Source organism: Amblyomma americanum, chromosome 1 (assembly GCF_052857255.1).
Source record: "Amblyomma americanum isolate KBUSLIRL-KWMA chromosome 1, ASM5285725v1, whole genome shotgun sequence".
In the NCBI taxonomy this organism is placed as follows: Eukaryota; Metazoa; Arthropoda; class Arachnida; order Ixodida; family Ixodidae; genus Amblyomma; species Amblyomma americanum.
In genome coordinates, this window is record NC_135497.1 from 155,264,782 (window position 1) to 155,288,228 (window position 23,447).

Sequence of the window (23,447 nt, forward strand, 5' to 3'; positions counted from 1 at the left end):
AGTTGCAGTAAAGTTCAGAATCAGCCTGGGGTGAGGAACACGATTAAATCTCATAGGAAATCTAAAAACACTGTATCAAATTTGAAACCCAAATATAAGCATAAATAATATGAATATTTATTCAATACCTCAATAATTAAATCTAGTGAGTTGAATTTCATACTGATATTCCTTACAAAAACTGATGCTTAGAAACTATGTTTGGCAGGGTAGTTAATTATTTGCATATGTAGGCTATATTCTAGAAGTTAAAATGCTTACTTATGAGATTTTTTCCTTCATTGTTTACACAACTTTATCTGCTTTTTTTTTATAGCGTTGTTTATTGCCTCTGGGCATAAGGGGCGTTGGGAAGAAAAGAGAAAAGAAAGTAAAGAAAAGAGGGGGTGGGTGTTAAATAAAGCAGGAAAGATGTGCCGATCTAATGAAGGCGAGGAGGGAGCGGTGATGTGGCCCCTGCGTCCAATCAATGTATGAGGATGGGTTGTCTGGGTGGAGACCCAGACAACCTGCTTTTGTTCTTTTTATTTTTTAGCCGTGTCAATTGTAGGCACTCACCCATCCGATTGTTCACTTCGTTTGTTTTAAAACTATGCTTTCAGCGTTGTTTTGCCATTTTTTCTTTCTTTTTCATGTTTTTCTGGGTTTATTTGCTCTTCTGTTTTCTCTGGTGGCATTCCACATGAGTTGTAGTTGCATGTTTCACTTGCTTCATCTACCATAGGGTGTTTTACATTTACCTTCAGTTCTTTCATTGTTGGTTGTCTGAAAAAGGCATGATCTGGCCTAGCCTTATCCTAAATGTGATTTCTTCGTGCATTTGTGCCAACACGTGTACTGTTTTTTTCAACCGTGGTGGGCACTGCCTTGAGGATATATATGTAATGGCTTCAGCCTTCTCAAATAAAGTTGTTAGTTAAGCGCTCTTTCCTATCCGTCTCTTCCTTCCTTCCTTGAATGTGCTCACGCTGCTGACATTATGATCCAACACCAACTAGCCCGATGTCAGCTCGTGTTATTTAGAATACAGCTGCCATTTTAACAGACGTGTGTGTCACTGCTCTTTTTTTCAACAGTGTAATGCTTCTGGCAAACAGAGTCATATAACTGCTCAGAGCTTTATGTACCCAATGCAAAAACACAGCCAGAAGTTCAAAAACATTGATGCAGGTGCAACTAACTTCCAGCACTTCCCAAGAATTTTAACAGTTGTCTTCGTTAAATCTAAGCAAAAATTGTTCGACCCTTTCTAAGGAGCAGGGCAAAAACTGTTAATAATTGTGTGTTTCTTGTTAACAAGTCAGTAATACGCATCATATGTTTGCCTTGGACCTGTCTAGACTATAAGTGGAAATGTTATGAACTCTGCTGATACAGCTTCTGAGATACACCCAATGTACCCAGAACTCAGAATGGAGATATAAATCAAGCATTTTGTTCAGATAAGGGTACCAGTAGTAGCACACCAAGCAAACTGACTTGCCTATTAGTTTTCATGAGACGTGTGAAATATGTTTTACATCAATAATAATGCCCGTGTTGTGTCATATGCTGGTGAAAGAATTCTCACAAGTGCTTTAGAATTAGCTATAGAACAAAGTGGAAAACCTGTGCTTATATAATCAAAGCATCAGGCACAAGTAAATTTGAGAAAATTTATTGCAAGTTAATTTTTCTTTGTATTCTACAAACAAATCGCTTCTACATTAACCCTACTTTTCTAAAGTAACCAAAAGATAAAACCACTCAGTCGGTAAAAATGGCCAGGAGTCATTTCTTAAGATGTCTAACTTTGAATGCAAAAATACACTACTTTTGTTCAAACTTTACAGTAAATGCATGTAATTAGCACAAGTGCATGACCAATCAATTGAGGCTCACGCTTCGCTGTGCATTAGTACCAAATCTTATTTTGGGACAGTTTGCTGCGAAACAATTACGTAAGCGGTCAGCATTCATTTACTTGGGAACTAAGCACAGGAATTAAGAAAGTGTTTACTCCAACCTCCAGAAAAATTAAATTTTTTTTTCAGCGTTGATATAATATGCTTACATGCTGTTAGCACACCGAAAATTGTTAGTGCACCATGATAATACTGTCATGAAAGAACAGCTCTTATGGCTCAAGGCTGAGAGTATTTTGATTTATGAGTCAACTTCATAATATTCTAAGGGTTCTAGTAAGCAAATGAAACTAGCAATTTTGATAATGTGTCTAATCCTTGTATGCAGCTATAACACCTTTAGGAGGTGGTACATGTAAATAAAAAAGTAAATTATTTGATAATGACCTGCATGTTGTTGCACCTGTGTTGTATGTTTCTTTCTTGCTGTGCATTTTCTTAATGCTGTGTATTTTTTGATGGACATGTTTTTGGCTTATTATATTCTTTGTTTAGGTTCACACTTTCTGCATTAGCTACATTTCACCCGCTTTCGTGTCGTGATTTCAATGCAAACATGATTTTGTGTTTGGACATATCTTTTGTGTGTGTGCCTTAAGTGCTGGAAGAACTTCAGTTTGCGCTAGATAGTATATACTACTTCAGACAGGAAACAATAGCACCAACAAAGAGGAACACAAAGAAAAAAAGACACAGGACAAGCACTGAACTTCATCTAACTTTATTTGCTGAGAAAGTTGTACTCATCTTTGTTGGCACTATTGTTTCATGTCTCTTGTAGTGTTGCTCTCCTAGTACATGCCAATAATGTCTCTTGTAGTGTTGCTCTCCTAGTACATGCCAATAATGTTGAGAGCTGAGTCAGGCTGTTGTACTTTCTTTGAGTCTTGCCTCCTCCTTACCTTAGCCTTTACTTAGCTGGTATCATATTTTTTACGGAGACATTTAAAAACCAGGCACCAGTGTCGATTTAAATGTTATTTTATGGCAATAATAATTACAGAATATAATATGCAAGCTTTGCTGCAAAAAGAATCATTCACATTTTTTTTCTTCTGTGAAGCAGCCTAAAGACTCGCACTGATGTTAAGGTTCATTTTTCATATTCACAAAGTTCTGTGCGGCTTTAAAAGTTACAGAGAAGAAAAAAGAAAAGGATGCGTTCACGGTTGGTGCTTGCCTCTCCGTTTTCATTCTTGATTTTTAATAGGGACATCGCCATTTGTACCACCAGCACCCTTAGGTTCGTCCTTGATAACTTATTCATTAATAGGGAAATTAACAGCTGTGACAACCTGTTAGCCACCAATGAGTCTGTTACACATACATTTAATAACATTTACACTGCAAGATGGTGATAACAGAGTGAGTTTGTAACTCTGGCCACTGCATATAAACAAGTATTAACATTAATAAAATTGTTTTAATTTTTGTGTAAAGTATTCAAATATATGATGCTCATGGCATCAATAAACATACACAGCTTATCTGCCACATGAATGGAGATGCTGTATGAGCTGGTTGTATTCAGTCATAGGATGACAGTAGGCACATAAAGTAACAGAATTAAGTTTCAAGGATGAAAGTTTACACCCCAGATGAAGAGTGCTTTGGTTTCTTCTGCATTTTAAAAATGCAGTCTTCATGGTCATGTGCGAGAATCGTCACAACATCCGTTACGAAAGCTGAACAGTTCAATAAGTATTCAATGGCACCATCCATGCACCATCCAAACACTATCTGCAAAAGTGCAATTAGCAGCAGTCGAAAGTTGGCCCTCAACACCTCCAAAGCTTTCTCTCTGCTGCTGATACTCTACAACATTGAAAACCATGCACTGAGATGCTCATAAAAAAGCTGTGCCCATTGACTGTGCTCTTATTGTTTTGCTTTTTTCTCTTGTGCTCAAACACCAAATCCTGATAGCTTAGGCATGGAACTGGCTGCATATGGTGCTCTTATCACCATCTGCAGTTTTGTGGCGCTGCAGAAGTCTGTCTTGCAGCTGTTGCCTTTATGCTATTAAATTAAATTTAAATTAAAGCAAGTGAAATGTGAGAAATAACAAAGTCAAATTCAGATATGAACCATGTGAAGAAATAGGTTTCAGAACAAGACTGCACTTCCTCTGCTGTGCAAGGCCAGATATATTTGACTCAAATATTCACTTATCATGCTCAGAAAATGCTCTCGCTCGGTGCATGCCTCCCTTTTTAAATTAGGTTAAAGCATTAGCGCCAATTTTAGTGTGGGGATCCTCCAATATGTGCACATTACACAGATTTGGTTGTTTGAATGATCCATAAACAGATTTACTTAGAGAATGTGCCTCTAAACTACTGGCCTAGCGCTAACCACAGCTCCAGTGAACACCGTCTCTGTTCGGTGAACCGTCTCGTACTTGAAGGGACATTCGCTGCCCCCTTCCAGCCGACAAGGAAGGGGGATTCTTAGTGCTGCCCTCTTAACTGCATGTCAAAGAGGGTAGGAAAGCTATTCTGTGTTCGTTTCCCGCGGCCAAGAACATTTCCTTCAAAAAAATTTAAGCTAAGGCCAAGAAAGTGTGCAAAAAACTTAACCTTGAATTGTTAACGAAAAGAACCGATAACAGTAAAGGACTTAGTTTACAAGTGTTTTTTAGGGCAAAGACCCGCAAACCAGAGTGCCCGTATTATGTGATCGTATCTCAGACCGGCACTTGGCAGAAAACTCTTGCCATTTTTCTAAAGAAGATTTCAAATTCACTCACGGACTATCCGTACCAGGTAAAAAAATTTGCAGGATGTAATCCGGCTTTTAGAAACTAACAAGGGACTGATGGCCTGCTCCTTTGACGTTAAGGACTTATATTCACTACCCCATGATGAGCTTTTCGCATGCTTAGAAGAATGTATTGACCAGCAAGGATTAATTGAATTCCAAAACAAGAACGGCATATCCGTTGGGGGCTTTTTAGAACTGCTTCAAGTGTAATTAACTTCTACATTCATTTAATGGGAGGGTAAGTTTTACCTTCAAAAACGAGTTTACATCGGGTCATGCATAGCTCCCGTGCTTAGTGACTTGTTGTTAGCACAAAAGGGTAGAAGGCTTCATGAAAAATTGAAAGGGTCAAAGGTTTTACAGTGTTTTCGCTATGTTGATGACTTTCTTGTTCTTATAGACACTAGTGTGGAAAAATTTGACGCAGTCTTTATGCAGATCAAAGCTACCTTTGTTCAGTGCCTTCATCCCCTCATACTAACTACTGAAGTGCCAGAAAACAATGTCATCCGATTTTTAGATATCAAACTCAGATTAATGCACCATCACACGTGTTGTTCTTACGAGCCACGAAGCAGTAAACCATTGCTCCCTTTTGCGGCATCTCATCCTAAGCTGGTTAAATGTGCTGTGGCGAAATCATGCTTTCAATGCGGTTAACAAATCTTGCACGCTCTCCATGTAAGATGGCTTCTTTCAGCAAACTGATCGGCTCGTAAAGGCTGGGTATCCCAAGCAGCTGCTAGTGTCAGTGTCAGAATCTATTCTCAGTAGTTTGAGCAAAAATAGAAAAGGGGAACGGGCAGATTCATTGACACGAAAGGAAAAAGAAAAAACCACTGTTCTGCCTTACATTCATCATTTCTCCCACAGACTAAAAAAGATAGCATATACATCACGTGTCAGTCATTTTTTCAGCTCCAGATAAGCTTGGGCTCATTGCAAACTGTTTAGTACCAATTTCGTTCCTAGAGAGCGCGACATCAAACATAAAAATTAATTTGTCTCCTGTGAAGAAGGTGTAGTTTCCGCCATTCCCTTGTCATGTGGCAAGCTTGATGTGGGACAGATGGGGAGATGCCTCAACGAACGCTTGAAGGAGCACAATAACAATGTGCATAATACTGTAAAAGGGCATCTCGGCATCCACTGTAGAGACTGTGACAGCAAAACTTGCCATCCTGACTTCACTCTCACACAAGTTTTAAGCAAACACAATAACCAACTAACGCGTGAAGTAATTGAAGCAGCGCACATTGCCTTGTCAAAAGACGCCTGTGTCAGCAGCCACTCTTTATCGGTTTGTTCCAAAGGCTGGCATCATTAGCGGGGCGGAAATGGTGATCATAGTTACCTTCCTTGTTCAATGCGGCAGGGATGAATGACTGTGAATCTATGAATGGTTTCGTTTTCTTTCTGTTGGAACTGGTTATGTTTATCATTCCAAGCAATAAACATCAGCTGCTAGTCAGCGCTCGTCTCTGTGTCGTGTCTGCCTCGTTGTCCATGTCAAACTGCGAGCTGTTCTGTTTAAAATAGTGTTAACCACATTACTTTTAATGAGTCCACATTTGTTTACAGTGACATCTGGCTCATCTTAATTGACATCCTTTCAAAGAGGTAATGTCTATCACTGGCTGAGAAAAATACTTAGGCCATGGCATTAGTACTGTACCATTATGTACCATTACGTACAGTACCATTAGTACTGTATAACATTACCACTGTACAGTACTGTACTGTTAGCCCGGAAGAAGCTCTCGCTTCTCTCCAGAAGATCCTACGATGACGCAGCACGCCGGGGGGCCGGGTGGCCTCTTGTCTCTGTGGGCATGCAATTCAGCATCGCTGATGCGCGTCCACTACGGCCTCTCACCAAGCAGCCTCTGGCTGCACCAAACTTCCATGTCCCAGAGGTCAGCTTTTCACAGACCTCTGGGAAAACACAGACAAATGAGAGGGAGTCTCTCCCTCTTGAAAAATCTACGTCTGCTTCCGCGTCTCCACCGGAAGCAATGGACATGACACTGGGACCCTCAGCGTCGGAGGCGCTGAGGGAGACCCCCCAAGAGAGGCGGAGTCTCCTAGACTGCCTCAAACCGAAAAGACATCTGCCAGTCAAGCCGCCTAATAAAGGCGGCGACATCTAAATACTCCACTAATCGTCGCTTCCTCACCAAGAAATATGGTTCTAGAGAGCATTATCCAATGAAACTGCCGAGGTCTACTTAAGAACCTGAATGAATATATGAAATGCTCGCAGAATATCAACGAAGCATACCTACAAGAAACGCACTTAAACACCGCATACAGTATACTGGAAGGACAGGCAAGGCAGTGTGCACTAATCAGGAGGCGTTGCTGTTGTGGTGCAGAATTCAATTGCCTCGCAATGTCTTTCACTGGCTACTGATTTAGAGGCAGTGGCAATACGAGCCCTAACATTTGGCAGAGTTATAACCGTATGCTCCCTCTATATCCCACCAGATCATTGGCTGTCGACTGACCAACTCGAAAAACTCATTGTTCAGCTTCCTGAGCCGTTGCTGTTGGTTTATGATTTTAATGCTCACCACCCATTATAGGGAGGTACCAGAACAGATTCTCGAGGAATGCTAAACAAAAAATTCCTGTTGTCATCTGGCTCATGTATATTCCATAGAAAAGACCCAACATACTTTAATTCAACACACAACTCATGCACAGCGATAGACCTTGGTATTGGCTCTCCATTGCTCTTGGCAGCCACTGAGTGGCCTGTTATTGAAAATCTGTATGGAAGTCACCATTTTCCCATTTCTTTAAAATATACAGAAAATTTCAACCCGCGGGTAAATAACCCTAGGAAGTTTAAAGAACAGATTGTTGATTGGAAGATGTTCAGGGAACTATCAGCATCGCCCTGTTCATCAATTACAGAACTAGGTATAGATGACTCTCAATCCCTGATCACACTGCATATAATAGACACTGCACCAAAATCCATCCCATAGATGTCAGGTAAAACAAAAAACAAACGAAGACCATGGTAGAAGGCTCAGTGTAAGAAAGCTCATCAGGACCAAAATAATGCATGGTCGAAATTTCGTCGTTATCCTACGATTGACAACTTGACAAGCTTTAAGCGAGCTAAAGCAAATGGCAGGCATACTCGCCGTATATTCATATGGGAAAGTTGGCAATCGTTTCTCTCCTCTGTAAATTCTTACACAGATACACATAATGTGTACGGAAGACTAAAAGCACTTAAAGGGCATAGTACACATCCGATTCTTTTGGTTAGTACTGCTGGTGATACATTGGAGCACCGATCAGATGCACTAGGCAAACACTTCGAATACACTTTTAGCTCGGTGCATTATACACATTCTTTCTTGAGATACAAGCTCGCCGAAGGAGCGCAAACCTATTCACAATAATAAAAGGCCATCAGTAGGAGGATACAATAGCCCACTTAGTTTACAAGAGTTGAAGGTTGCCTTAGGCTCATGTGGCAACTCAACAGCAGCAGGCCCTGACAGGGTCACATATGGAATGCTCAGGCACTTGCATGAAGAAACCTTTGAAACTGTCCTGTGCCTGTTTAACAAGATATGGGCTACTGGGCATCCTCCAAAAGCCTGGAAAGAACTGATTATAATCCCGGTCTTAAAGCAAGGCAAAGAAGCCACACTTGCCTCCAGTTATCGGCTAATTGCGCTAACAAGCTGTTTATGCAAGCTACTTGAAAAAATGACCAATCGTCGCCTTTTCTTGAATTCAACAATCTTCTTGACCAGCACCAAGCTGGATATAGGACTAACCAGTCAACCACTGACCAGCTCGTTGCCTTCGAAATTTACGTAAGGGATGCTTTTATGCATAAACAGCACTGTTTATCGGTTTTCTTTGATCTAGAAAAAGGATAAGATACCACATGGTGCTATGGTATAGTCCGTGACCTGTTCGTCTTTGGGATCTCGGGGAATATGCTTTCCACCATTCAAAGTTATCTGTCTGAACGAACATTCTAGATTCGTGTAGGGAACTCGTCCACGCTGTTTATACAAGAAAATGGTGTCCCTCAAGGCGGCGTTCTTAGCTGCACTCTTTATATTGTGAAAATGAATTCATTAAAGAGTGTCCTGCCTAGATGTATATCCTAGTCCGTTTATGTCGACGACGTGTGCAAATAAGTTACAAGTCGTGTAATTTGTCCATCTGTGAGCAGCAAATTCAACTAGGAGTAAACAAATTAGCAAAGTGGGCAGACCAAAACGGATTTAAACTCAACTCATCAAAGACTGTAAGCGTACTCTTCACAAAAAACGTGGTATTAGACCTAAATCTAACATCACACTTAATGGTTAGAGTATTGCTGTCCAAAAAGAGCACAAATTTCTTGGCGTCATAGTCGATGAAAAACCTACATTCATCAAACACATTAAGCACTTAAGACTTAAATGCATGAAATCAATGAACCTTTTAAAGATCCTGTCCCATCAGTCTTGTGGTACAGATCAAGACTGCCTGCTGAGTCTTCTAAATAGTGTAGTTCTATCACGTATAGACTACGGCTTAGTAGTGTACTAGTCAGCACGAAAAAGCACCTTAAAAATGCTAGACGCTGTGTACCACTTGGGTCTGCGGTTGGCTACTGGTGCTTTCTGTACCAGCCCAATTGCCAGTTTGTACGCTGAGGTGAACCGATGGCCACTTGAACGACGACGGAAGTACATAAGTATAACATACGCTACGAAGGTATTATCTCATGCTGACCATCCATGCAATGCGCTGTTGCGAAACCCAACCAGTACACTGCTCTTTTCAAACCAACCATCTGAAACCCGACCTTTACCCATTAGGGTGCACTTCCCTGAACTTTGCACAATTCAAATACCAGTGCACCATTCATTATATTTAGGTGATCACCTCATGTTTTCATTGGATAGGGTTTTTAAACTTTGAACTGATGTAGGGTTGTTATGGGAGATTTCGTATTCAAAGTAACCAAAAACCTCGTGTATGGCGCCCTTTGGCCTTAGTTGCCCTTGCGCCATAAAAATCTAGCATCATCATCATCAGATGAACACGCACCACTAATTTTACTAAATTGAGGACGGTTCTGAAGGTATGTACTAATACGTGGTAATGGCGCGCCTCTGATTCCGTAAATTTCCTTTTTTTTTCAGTAGTATATTGTTCCTAACAGAATCGAAAGTCTTCCTGGGAAGAAAAAACAATGCCTATGGTATAGTTTCTGTTACTCTTATAAGCTCTTCACGATCGTGTCTCCGATCGACAAAAGCGTGTATTCCGTTGATTTATGCTTTTGAAAACAATACTGATTTTCAGTAATTATGTAGTGTAGCTGGAAAAGAAATTGGACAGTCTCGTAAAAGGACCTGGCTTGTGTAATTATAGCTTGCGTAAACTCCAGTAATACCGGACCGGGTCGTTGCGATATGGTCCAGTAATTTGCAGTACCTTTCAAACGCAGACACACCTGAGCAGGAAGCTAAATCGTTGGTTCCGATATCTAGCTGAATGGTTGAGGCTGTTGAAGGCACGATGTTCAGGAGCAGAAACGCGTCCGCAATTAGGGCGCCGCATTTCGTACGAATGCGTGAGTATCTGGTCAAAAACGATGAAAGTGCTGGTAGCGGTGTTTGCTTTAGGAATCGCCTAGCACTACAGTCTATACATCAGCATATCGGAACTTCAGGAGTATGTTTTTAGCCCTGGCCTAATTAAGCAGGGGTGCAGATCGGACGGATCCGATAGAACATAAACGTAATTGAGTTGGCATACACTGGAAAAACAACTTTCTTTTTTCGTTTCGGTCAGGGTCTGGCCTTTGTCAGAGTGATATAGTACTGGCAGAAGACGCAGCTTTTATAAGTACACGTGCACGTTGAGGGAACATTCTAGTTGGCGGGTCGCAGCGGCAAACACCTCAGTATGATCGGCAGTGAAAGATAAGTGTAAGTCAGTCAAAAATGATTAAAACATCGTGAGGGATCACTGCAATCATGTCATTGCAAAAAACACGCATGTCTTCTTCACCGCGAGGCACTCTTGAAAACAGAAAACCACGCATCTGATCAATCACAAATTAACCTGGTCCTAACCCATCTCAGCATCGCCCTTGTGTTGTCCACCACCGTGGCAAAAATCACAGTGGCATTCTCACTTCATCTAAAACAAACCCAAGTGTGCCAATCGGCTGCCATCTATTGAATAAATTAGGTTGCCAAGTTTGCGCGCAGATGACATCAGTAATGGCTTCCAGCACTGCATCGAACTTTAATGTGAAAATTCGCGGTAACTACTCATGTGATACCAGGAACGTAATCTGCATGCTTAAATGTTCAAATTGCAAAAATAAATATATCGGCCAAACAGAAACGCCGTTCAGATATCGTTGTAATAATCATAAAGCTCATTGCAAGACATTACCTAACCTCCCTATCTCTAAAATGTTAACAATACTATAAGCACCCTTTTGAAAAAAAATTCAAGCAACTTTACTAATCAGGCCTCAAGATCCGCAATGAACGCGAAGTTTGTGAATCATTCCTGATACGGAAGTTTAATGCTGTTTCTTGCTGTCTGAATGAAAATGTTTGGAAGCTGACTTGTCTCTCGTCATAAAAGTATTACGTTATGGTATCATGCATGCCGTGTTTCATCTACACTGATCTTCAATTGTGTCCTCTTTTCCACTGTTCGCTCTTATTTTTTCGATCTTCAGTATAATGCCTCTCCCCGAAACAGCATCACATCTCAGTGCCATACCCCATAGCTTTCCACGCGACGCGTTGTTTAATCTACACTGGTATTCACCTGTGTCCTCGTCTATCTGATTTTTTCTGTTGTTCGCCTGTTCTGGTGCTTTTGAGCACACTACCAATTTTTCGCAATGACATGACTGCAGTGATCCCTCACGATGATTAATCATTTTCGACTGCTCTAAAACTTCTCTTTCACTGCAGATTCATACTGTGTGTGTGTGCGTGCGTGTGTGTGCGTGCGTGCGTGTGGCACGCTGTTTTAGAATGGAGCGAGAAATGGCCCAAATTTGTTGAGCCACTGCGGAGAGGGTAACAGCGTTTTCACAATTATAAAAACTGCTACTGCTACAGCTATATCGATCGGCTACAAATTTCTGATTTCAATCAGGTTCCTGTAAGAAAAGCTATTAGAATTTTGTTATTCACTTTACTTTTAACCTGATTCGCCTGTTTTTAGACATCTCCCAACACTGGTATCACTACGGCAACAAATGGCCTTTCTTGGCTCATTCATTAGTGGCGTGGACGGGAGCTGCAGACAGGCTGTCCGCAAAAGTGTCCGTACGAACTGTCAGTCATAAGTTGTATGGTAATTATAATAAAAAGTAAAAGTTGATTAAGCAATCCTTGGTAATCAGTATATATGTAATGATAGTAGTGATGCCTATTAAATAGATCGTAAAAAATAATGATAGACAGCTACTGATAGTGACAGTGCTAGAGATAGATAGTGGTAGTGATGGTAGCGATAGTGATAATGATAGCTGCCCATGGTGATAGTTCTATAGATAGTGATAGTGATAGCTACTGATAGTGAGAGTTAGTGCTAGAAATAGATAGTGATAGTGGTGATGATAGCGATACCAGAAAAAAAATTGGTGGTGGTTTAGCTTTGGTTAAACCTGGAGTGACGCGATAGCTACAGCTGGCCGAGTGGAACTTGGTCACGTGATCAGCCACGGCGCCGCGCCGCCGGCAGCTGCGCACTCCGCACCACGTGACCAACCACGTGACATCGTGGTGGCGCAGCCACATGGTGGCAGCGCCGCCACGCTGAAGGCTCGAAATGCTACCGTAATGCAGCTATCCCTACAAAAAACCATGGGTTCGAGTCCCGTGAAGGTCGTGGGATCGAGTCACATGAAGGTCGTGGGTTCGAGCATGAAAAAGGGAGGGAGAAAGAGGAAAGGGAAATGCTTTCGCATTTCAGCTCTTAAAGGGGCTCTAATAAAGTTGCGGTATGGCTGGGATGTTATCACAAGCCGCTTCACGAATATTGCCCAGCAAGAATTTTTTAATCTGCTTGGTATAGAAGCAAAGTTATCGGTAGTCAAAATTTGAATTTCTGCCTCTTTGCGCCTTTCCCTCTCCTCGCCTCACCTTTTGCACGCTGGAAGGTCGGAGTATATCCCCCTCCCCCCTTCATAGCAACAACCACCTCCACCTCTGCCGGCCTCACTTCCGGGGGCAGAGCTTCCTGACACGCCGGGATCTACGTGGCTTATTGGCCGCAGCCATGGCAGCTGCCTGCCGTTTGAAAGAATCTAACCAATAGCCACCTCTCAACTTGTATACGCAGATGCGAGCGACTGAGGATGCTGCGAGCATGGAAAAGTCGCCGGAAAGGGCTCGCCAACTTTCGCGCGTGATCGTGGAGTTCTCTGCTGCGTGTAGAAGTGTGCTGTTTGGCTCAGGTCTTCACGACAACACTACACAGTGATTGAGCGAGTTGATGTGCTAGCCTCGGAAGGTGTTTTAGAGCCCCTTTAAGCAGACTTAAGTGCAATCCTGTAATTTTGTAGCGAAAGCTCGCAGTTTCGCCGTGCTCGCATTCCCACCGTGGTCGCACCGCACCACGTGACTGGTCATGTGACCAACGGCGTGACGAACCTCGTGACATCTAGCCGGACAAACACACTAACCTGGACTTGCAGTCAAGATTAACCAAGGCTAACCATGCTATGCCTTAGCTTTCGCTACATATATCCTGGCATAGCCGAGCTAAGCCACCGCTAATTTTTTACTAGTACTGCTGCGACTTCCAGTGGGACTTAGGCTGCGGGCATTTTATTTAAAAGAAAATACCGTGAAACACAGGTGTGTATTATAATTAGGGTTCTTCGTCTTTGGGTTATATTTTTTGCCTAATTTTGAGAACAAAGTCGGGCGATATTTTCTGAGCTAAAACTCGGGTACAAATCGGATTATTGGCCAAGTAGTTTCATAATTCGGATTTTTGGAGTCATTTTTTGCACGAAAAAAAAACACTTTATTATTTCCGCTCGTTTTCTGGTTGGGCATAAAATGCTCATTCGTTTTGCTAATAATTTCATGAGCATTATGGAAATAGAAGGTTCACTAAATTATTCTCTACTAAATCGAAAATATTCATTCGGTATCACAGCAATCCTTTTAACGCTGAAGAGCTTGGAAGCTGAGCGTTATTGAGGTGGGTAACGCTTCATGCACTGATACCAATAAGATACCTGGTCAGCGTCAGTGTTTCCGTTCCTCGCTTCAGAAACGTACTTTTCGAGCTTTTCCTCAAAGCAAACCGCGTCATGAATAACGTTATTAAAAGTCTAAAAACATAACTGAAAACACCCTTCTGGAATAAGCGCAATGTATCTGCTAATTTTCGTGCTGTCTTCAGCTTTGTTCTGTGGAAAACTGCATTATCTACAATTGGCACATATTGACACGAGGATTGGAAGTAGAAGAAGAAAGAGATCGCAGCCTCTAGAAGTATAGACGACGCTGAAGTGTAGGTCCGTCTCTCTGGTGCCCTCGTTCAGCCGCTGCAGTTCCTTTTCAGTGTAACAACTGTTACACATCTGGTGGAGCAGTGCTGGGTACGCTTCCCGACCTGCGTACGCCTACGAGATAAAGACGGCACTCACACCGGTCCATCAGCGCCCAAGCCGCCGCCTCCGCGGTGAGACACCTGAGTTCGGGCCTCTTGACAACCCGACGAGGAAGACGCAGCCTCGACCCACGGTCCCACCGGAGATGGCCACAGACAGTAGGTTCCCGGCGCCCATCCTCTACCACACGCCGCGAACACCGCCATCTTTTCATGGCGACGTGTACGAAGATGCGGAAGACTGGCTGGACACCTTCGAGCGGGTCGCCCGCTACAACGGTTGGAGCGACGACCGTAAGCTCCATAATGTGTATTTTGCGCTCGAGGACTCCGCTAGGACATGGTACGAGAACCACGAGAGCAACCTGCCCACCTGGGAGACATTTCGCCAAAATCTCATAGCTACATTCCCCAACGCAGACCGCCGGGAGAAAGCTGAAGCTGCGCTTCGCCCCCGTAACCAGCGGACTAACGAAAGCGTCCGCATGTATGTAGAGGACATGACGCGCCTCTTCAAGCGTGCTGACCCATCCATGGCGGAGGAGACGAAGCTTCGCCACCTCATGCGCGGGGTCAAGCAGGAACTTTTCGCCGGTCTTGTGCGCAGTCCACCGCGTACTGTTGCCGAATTCCTCACGGAAGCGACTACCATGGAGACGACGCTCCTGCAACGATCCCGGCAATACAATCGGGATGTAAGCACGCTTGGGCCCGCTGTTTCTTCGATGCCGCTAGGGAGTGATGCGGCCGTTTTACGGGACCTAATCAGGTCGATCGTCAGGGAGGAATTACAAGCCCTCCAGCTGCCTCCCAGCGCGCCGTCTGTTACATCGCTGTCTGAAGTCGTCCGGGACGAGGTGCGCCTAGCAGCACAGCAGCAACAACTGCCTGAGATCCCGAGACAGACTGAGGTCAGACCAACCTATGCATCTGTCCTCTGCCGGGCCCCAACGCCAGGCTACGACGTGAATACCGCGACTCACGCAGCGCAGCAGTCTGGTCTTTCCCGTGTGCCTGCTCGACCAGCTTATCAGCGGATACGGAAGTGTGAAGTGTGGCGTGCACCGGACCGGCGGCCCCTTTGCTACCACTGTGGTGAGGCGGGACATCTTTACAGGGCCTGCCCGTACCGCCGAGTGGGTCTGCGTGGTTTCGCGCCCGACGACCCTTGCCCCCGGAATGGCGAACGACCATTCGAAATTGAAGCTCATCTGTCGGCCCGTCAGAGGCCTGGGACATACGGTCGCTACGATCCTAGGTCGTCATCTCCGCTGCGTTACCGTTCCCCAAGCCCTCGGCGAGACGCCGGCTACCCTGAGCGGCGTTCTCCCAGTCCACGCCGGGAAAACTAATTCCAGCGGTCTCCGGAGGCAAGGCCGCTGCTGTCGGGAAAACTGAAGATTCTCCGCCGCCGATATACCGATACGCCGATTCCTCACCGGGGCAGGGTAGCGACAGCATCCGACGTGCTACTTCTGATTTGCGTGTGACGATTGACGGAACTGACACCATCGCTTTACTTGATACTGGGGCTGACTATTCCGTGATGAGCCACACCCTCGCCCAGGAATTGAGCAAAGTTTTGACACCATGGTTGGGCCCTAGCATTCGCACGGCTGGAGGTCACCTCATTAGCCCGGCCGGAAGGTGCACAGCCCGAGTCGGCATCCGCGGTTTCGTCTACGTGGGTGAATTCGTCGTGTTGAGCGAGTGTTCGAGAGATTTGATCCTGGGCCTCGACTTTCTACAGGCAAACGGTGCTGTGATCGATCTACACGAGGCGCGAGTCACATTTTCGACGAAGCAAGCCGTGGCGCACAGTAACACAGAAGGCCCAGGAGTCAACGCTCTGCGTATAGTCGAAGACGACGTAATGCTGCCACCACGGTCCAGTGTGCTGGTGTTAGTGAGGAACGACTCGTTTCACGACTACGAAGGTATTGCGGACAGTCACCCTTCGCTGTTGCTCGAGAAGGGTGTGGCTATCGCGCGCGGTCTTGTTGAACTGAATGACGGCTGTGCGACAGTTTTTCTGACGAATTTCACGAACGAAATTCAGCACCTCGCCAAGGGAACGGCCGTCGCCTTCCTCGACGACGTGGATAGGTTGCCGAATCTGTGCCCCGTACAGGTGAATCTTCACGACGATGCCGCACCAAGTAACGCCCTTCAGAAGGTTAAAATCAACCCGGAGTTGTCACTTCATCAAAAGAACCTTCTGTCGTCGCTGCTACTTGATTTTAAAGATTGCTTCGCGGCGAGCTCCAAGGTCGGACCTACGCCGGTAGCCAAGCATCGCATTGTCACCGATTCGGCCACGCCACCAGTTTGTCAGCGTCCATACCGCGTTTCGCCTAAAGAGCGCGAAGCTATTAGGACGCAAGTCGATGAAATGCTTGCAGACGACGTTATACAGCCGTCAACAAGTCCGTGGGCGTCGCCGGTGGTCCTGGTGAAAAAGAAAGACAACACGTTGCGATTCTGTGTTGATTACAGGAAACTGAATAATGTTACCAAAAAGGACGTATACCCAATCCCGAGGATCGATGATGCCCTTGACCGACTCCGGGACGCCAGGTTCTTCTCTTCCTTAGATCTGAAAAGCGGATATTGGCAGATCGAGGTGGACGAGCGAGACCGCGAGAAAACGGCTTTCGTGACACCCGACGGTCTGTACGAATTTAAGGTGCTCCCGTTTGGACTTTGCTCCGCTCCGGCCACATTTCAACGCATGATGGACACTGTTTTAGCTGGTTTGAAGTGGCAGACGTGCCTTGTGTACCTGGACGACGTGGTCATCTTTTCGTCTAGCTTCGAACAACACTTGCAGCGATTGCGCATTGTCCTTCAAGCTCTTCAGTCTGCACAACTAACGATCAAGCCAGAGAAATGCCATTTCGCCTTCGAGGAGCTCCGTTTCTTAGGACATGTTGTCAGCGCACAAGGTGTTCTTCCAGACCCCGACAAGACTTCCGCCGTCTCCAGTTTCCCACGCCCAACCGACAAGAAGGCCCTCCGACGTTTTTTGGGCCTCTGCTCGTATTACCGCCGCTTTGTTAAAGATTTTTCTCGCCTAGCTGAGCCATTGACTGCCTTGACTCGAGATGACACACCCTTCGTATGGGGAAGTGCCCAAGACGCAGCCTTCGAGGAACTCCGCTGCCGCCTTCAAAGTCCACCAATACTAGCTCATTTTGACGAGAATGCAGAGACTGATGTCCACACTGACGCCAGCAATGTCGGCCTCGGAGCGATCCTCGTACAGTGGCAGGACGGCGCAGAGCGAGTAATCGCCTACGCGAGCCGCACACTTTCTCGATCGGAACGGAACTATTCGACGACCGAAAAAGAGTGCCTTGCCGTCATCTGGGCTCTGAGTAAGTTTCGACCTTACATCTACGGCCGACCGTTTCGTGTTGTCAGCGATCATCACTCGCTGTGCTGGCTGGCCAGCATTCAAGACCCTTCTGGCCGGTTGGCCAGATGGAGCCTCCGTTTACAGGAGTACGACGTTACGGTCGTCTATAAATCGGGTCGGCAGCACCAGGACGCGGACTGTTTATCACGAGCGCCCGTGGAACCGGCTACGCAAGACATCCCCGAAGATTGCCCTGTTCTTTGTGCCATTAGCATCTCCCGTATGGCGCAGCTTCAACGAGCAGATTCTGAGTTGGCGCCACTCGTTAAGTATCTGGAGGGTTTGAATTCTCATGTACCTCGTGTGTTTCGCCGTGGACTACAGACCATTCTGCGGCGTGGAGTCCTCTACAAGCGCAACTTTGACAGCAACAAAGAGACGTTTCTGCTTGTTGTGCCATCCCAGTTACGCTCCGAAATCTTAAGCGCTTGTCATGATGAACCATCCGCCGGCCACTTGGGGGTTAGTCGCACACTGGCAAAGATTCGGCTTAATTATTACTGGCCCAATTTACTCCCATCCGTGCGTAGATACGTAACAACATGCCGGGATTGCCAACGGCGCAAATCTCCTACTCTGAAGCCAGTCGGCTTTCTGCAGCCCATAGCACCACCAAGGACCCCTTTTCAGCAAATTGGCATAGACCTCCTCGGCCCTTTCCCGAAGTCGACCAGAGGAAACCGGTGGATTGCGGTCGCGACAGATTATTTGACCCGATACGCTGAGACCACGTCACTTGCAAACGGCACTGCTGCTGAAGTCGCCGACTTCTTCGTCCACAACATCGTCCTGCGTCATGGCGCTCCTGCAGCTATCATTACTGACCGTGGAGCTGCATTTGCGGCCCGCTTCACTCAGGCTGTACTCAAGCTCACGCACACCAGCCATAGACGTACAACAGCCTACCACCCGCAGACAAATGGCTTGGTAGAACGCCTCAACAGGACCTTGACCGACATGCTTTCCATGTATATTGATATCGAGCACAAGACATTGGACGAAATTCTCCCATACGCAACATTCGCGTATAATACCGCGCAGCAAGAGACGACGCAGTTCACTCCGTTCGAATTAGTCTTCGGTCGACAGGTTACCACCCCCCTCGATGCTATGCTACCCGTGGACCCCCCTGACAGTGAGAGTGAACTTGTCGTCGACGTCGTCACCTATGTTCAGCGCGCGGAAGAAGCACGGCAACTGGCCAGACACCGCATTCACCGTCAGCAGCAGATCGCTGCTGACCGCTGCAACCTTGGACGCCGCTACGTTACCTACCACCCAGGCGACTATGTGTAGGTTTGGACGCCCGTTCGTCGTCGCGGGCTGTCCGAAAAGTTACTGCGCCGCTACTTCGGCCCTTACCTTGTTGTCCGCCGCTTCAGCGACGTAACGTACGAAGTTGCACCAGCCTCGCCAGCTCGTTCATCGCACAACGGCAAGCGCAGCGACGTTGTGCATGTGGTGCGAATGAAGCCGTACTACGAGCGACCCCCCGAGTGACTTTCCGGCTGCATGTAGTCATATTCCGTGATGTCAGACTCGTGGTGTACCTCTTCAACACTTTTTCTCCCCGCTATTCGGTCTGACGGTAACACCGCATCGGGGCGATGCTCCTGAAGAGGGGGCAGTGACACGAGGATTGGAAGTAGAAGAAGAAAGAGATCGCAGCCTCTAGAAGTAGACGACGCTGAAGTGTATAGGTCCGTCTCTCTGGTGCCCTCGTTCAGCCGCTGCAGTTCCTTTTCAGTGTAACAACTGTTACAATATCGCGAGCAGAAGTCGGTTTTAACCCCAGCCTTTAAGAAATTGTTTTGCGAATGTAAGAATTTGGTAAATCTTGGGTTTTACCCGAAAACTAAGTGCCCTAATTATAATATGCGCGGGGTCTGACAAGGACACAGTAAAAGCCACAACCAAGAAAGAAATTTGGAAATTAATGGTTTTGGTTGGATGGCACTTTTTTAATGTTAACACAAGCTAACTATATTACAATAATTAATTAACAAATAGCCATCAGCGTATTGATGCTCGGCTATCACAGTTTCTATAGTCTCCAAGTGGTGCGTTTTGCAGTTTTCCTGTTCTCGTACGATATAAGAACAATGAGCAGGAGCATCTTTCAAGTACAAGAAAAGAGGAAAAAGCCAGGTTTGGTTCTGTGCGACATTTTCTGAGTTATTTTTTTCAAAGCCTGTGGAAGCTTAAGAGTGCACACAAGTTTTCAATATAGCTGGCATAATGAAACCACAGCCACGCAGTTTTTCTCCGTGGCACCGTCTGCGAAACTGTATACCTTCGTCAAGCTTTGGCTACCGAGTGATTTCGCCAGTCGCCTCTTTTTCCAAGATACAGTCTCATGTTCCGACAGTAAGAATGCCGTCGTTCCTACCTGTGGCAGTACAGTTACTCTGCAGTGTAGTTCGCATTCTGCACCCTCCGCCCCCCCCCCCCCCCCCACCTGTCCGAGCTTCGCTTTTTTCTCATTTTGTAGGTAATCTCCCTGTAGTAACGTAATGGAGCGGCCTTGAAACTCTTACCGCCGCGCGCACAACCTGCACCCGACGTGCGAAAAACGTTCGTAGCCGTACATTCTCTTCTGCTCACGAAAGAGCGCAAGCATTTTAGAGCCGTTGACTGCGCATGCAAAAGAGGCCACCGCATGACTGGCGATGTTCGCAGCCATACCGGCGAATATTAAGTTCCCAAGCGGCATCCAGAGAGCATGCGCTTGTGAATGCGAAAAGTAAGCGACCACTGGAGATACGAGATGATCTGGCGGAGCGTTTTTTCTTCCTTTATCGGCCGCCACCTGCGCATGTTTTTGCGGCATTACATTCCCCCGGAACACATCCGGGCTGGCGGTTTGCATTCGCAATACAGGCGGCGTAATGCCACAAGCCTTAATGACGAGGTCCAAATCCCTTTCACAAACTGTTGTGCGCTGTTGACAAAAAGAGAGAGGTCGCTGCGGCTGTGTGGTTCGGCGATGCTATCAGCACGCGGTTGCCGTGGTGACGCGAGCGGCCCGCATCGGAGATCCTCCCACGCGCTTTCATCTATAGGCCGCCCTGGCGGAGGGACGAGCCTCAAAAGGCAGCCGCCGTAGTTAATTGCCCGCTGTCAGAGCGACGCAGACCACTACCGCCGAGAGCGAACGTGCTACAACAATGCGCCGGCGCTCGGAAGGAAGCCGGCATTTAACTCAGTGGGGCTCTAACTCCACGGACCCTGCGCCCAGGCGCGTGGTACCAGCGAACAGAGATCTCACCCGCGTGACCGAAGGACCAGAGGGACGTCTGCAGGGGACAGCACGTTTACGAAATGAGTGTTTTGCCGGGTCCCCCCCCCCCCCCCCATGCCAAGATAACGCGCCTGGTGACGTAAATCTGAGTGTCCGAAACACGACCGTATATGGGCGAAATCAGTGGGTGCTTTCTTGAATGCCCCCCTGGGTTCCGCGCTCTAGCCGCTGCAGCGCATCCTTCGCTCCCCTCCTCATTACGCTCACACCGCCTCAATATGTTCACTGTCTATGATGAAATTGCATGCATCGACTGACTCTCACGTCCCTGTCTGTTGCCGCACTCTCGGTCACTAGGTGCGTATTACAAACAGGCCGCCATTACAACTATGTGCCGGTCAGGCTCAGCGGGCTGGATTGTAGGCGGCGCTTACTTCAAGGAGCCATTCTTGGCACGCAACATGCTGCCCTTGTTTCCCAGTTTTTACCCTGTTCCGTCGCTGTGTCAGCCTCCTTTCTTTGCACTTGTACGATAAAAAGTAAAAAAAAAATGATACTGTCTCCTGGCCCAGCGTCATGCAATAATTCTGCGACAATTTTATTCTATTTTGATTTCTCCCTCACCCTTGGTGATTGGCTCCAGTGATGCCACGCTAGCGCTATCACCGGGATCTGTCAGTCTTTCCGGTGGGCGATAAGGATGGAATTATGGGATCAATGAAGGTGAATCGTTATCTTGTTCGTCTGCCGCGATCTACATCCATGCACTGCCTGGACAGCTAGATATTTACTTCCACTTTCGTCGCGTGTGCGCGCGCCTTCTCTTTCAAACCGAGAAGGCTCGCAACGGCGCTTGGGGGAAGGGCTAGTGATCAATTTGCGCATTTCGTCGTCTCAGTCAGCCATTTAGTTGGCTGTTCAGAGCCATGTAACGATGCCAACTCGCCCAACTTGCACTTCTCGTAAAGTATATGTAAGCCTATTATTCTCGTTGTTTGACCCTTCGCTACAAATTCACGCGCGCGTGGCTAACCGGCCTTTTGTCGGCTTTGTTCTCTCTCATGTGCGTGCTTCGCCTTTCGAGCTTTCAGCGCCTCGTCACCACCGCGCACCTTTCTCGAGAGAGTCCAGCGGTTTCCAACAGCGCAAATAAACCGTCGCCCAGGACTTCCAATCTACTGCAATGTATTTACGCACCCGCCGCGGTGGCTCAGTGGTTATGGTACTCGGCTGCTGGCCCAAATGACGCGGGTTCGATCCCGGCCGCGGCGGTCGAATTCCGATGAAGGCGAAATTCTAGAGGCCCACGTACTGTGTGATATCAGTGCACGTTGAAGAACCCCAGGTGGTCTAAATTTCCGGAGCCCTTCTCTACGGCATCCCTCACAGCCCGAGTCGCTTTGGGACGTTAAACCCAGTAAACAAAGCAGCCAATTTAATTACATGTATGGACAGTGAATAAAAGCCACAAAACAGGGCTTGACAGCGTCTACTGACCGTCTACTTGACAAACAGCGATACAGCGGTGCAAATAAACTTTGTACACAAACAAAATATAAAATCAAGAAACTATATACAAGGAATATGGGCGAGTAACACCTAGGGGCGCATGCAAAGTAGGAACAGAGAAAGGAATTATGTTTTCACACTAAAAGTCACGTCCAGACAAACGGCGTAAAGTATGTGCAACATACTTAGGCCTAGGTACACAGGCCAAAAGCTGCGGGAAAGGAATGTATATGTCTTATCACTTGTTAAGTTTGAAGATTGGAAGCGCTACACCTGATCCTCATTGTTCGTACAATTGCGTAGAACTTCCCACATCTCATGAAAGCGAGCGCGTCAAATGTTTGTGCTTCGTTTTAGACAGAATATACACCTCAAGCGGTTTGTTTTCCCTTGTAATCTGCCTACACTGAGGCGACGGCTAAATTTATAAAGTACTCCGGATACCCGGGATATCTTTTCCCTCTATAGTTAGATCCCAGGACATGCCATTTAACAGGCATAATTTAAATGGACTAATTGTCAAATTGGGCCTGATATTGCAAATCAGCAACAATTTAGTTTTTGTAGTTTATTACTTCCCAATGCGAAATTGTGAAAAATGCGTTTTTTTCCTTAGAAAGCGGAAGGCGCGCGAAGAGAACTGACACAGCCCTGTAGAAAGCCCGGTCGAAACTACCGCACTCATTCGACTGTTCATTTATTTATTTATTTGGTCTCGGGTGTTGTCGGAGGGGCGAGAGACTCTCTACTGCGTGGAATCTTACACTTCCAGACGTCGACATTGATTAGGATCGACTCGTCATCCACAGGCAGTCTATCTCACCATCGGGAGCAGGTGTAAGCATGAAATGCATTGTAGGAAAAGCTTAACGCGTTTTAGGGCGTCTCACAGATGGTGGTAGCTGCACTTGAGTGTTCAGGAGCCATTAGCCGATTTTCTTACCTCAACAACCCGCTCGGCTTCCTTCGCCCCTTG

The 23,447-nt window shown here is 46.3% G+C and overlaps 1 protein-coding gene across 3 annotated transcripts in view; it reads left to right on the forward strand.

Annotated features, from left to right (window-relative positions):
- Positions 1–23,447, forward strand: part of LOC144113986 (E3 ubiquitin-protein ligase RNF212B-like) — a 57,733-nt gene that overhangs the window by 9,853 nt on the left and 24,433 nt on the right. The gene's annotated exons all lie outside the window — the stretch shown is intronic.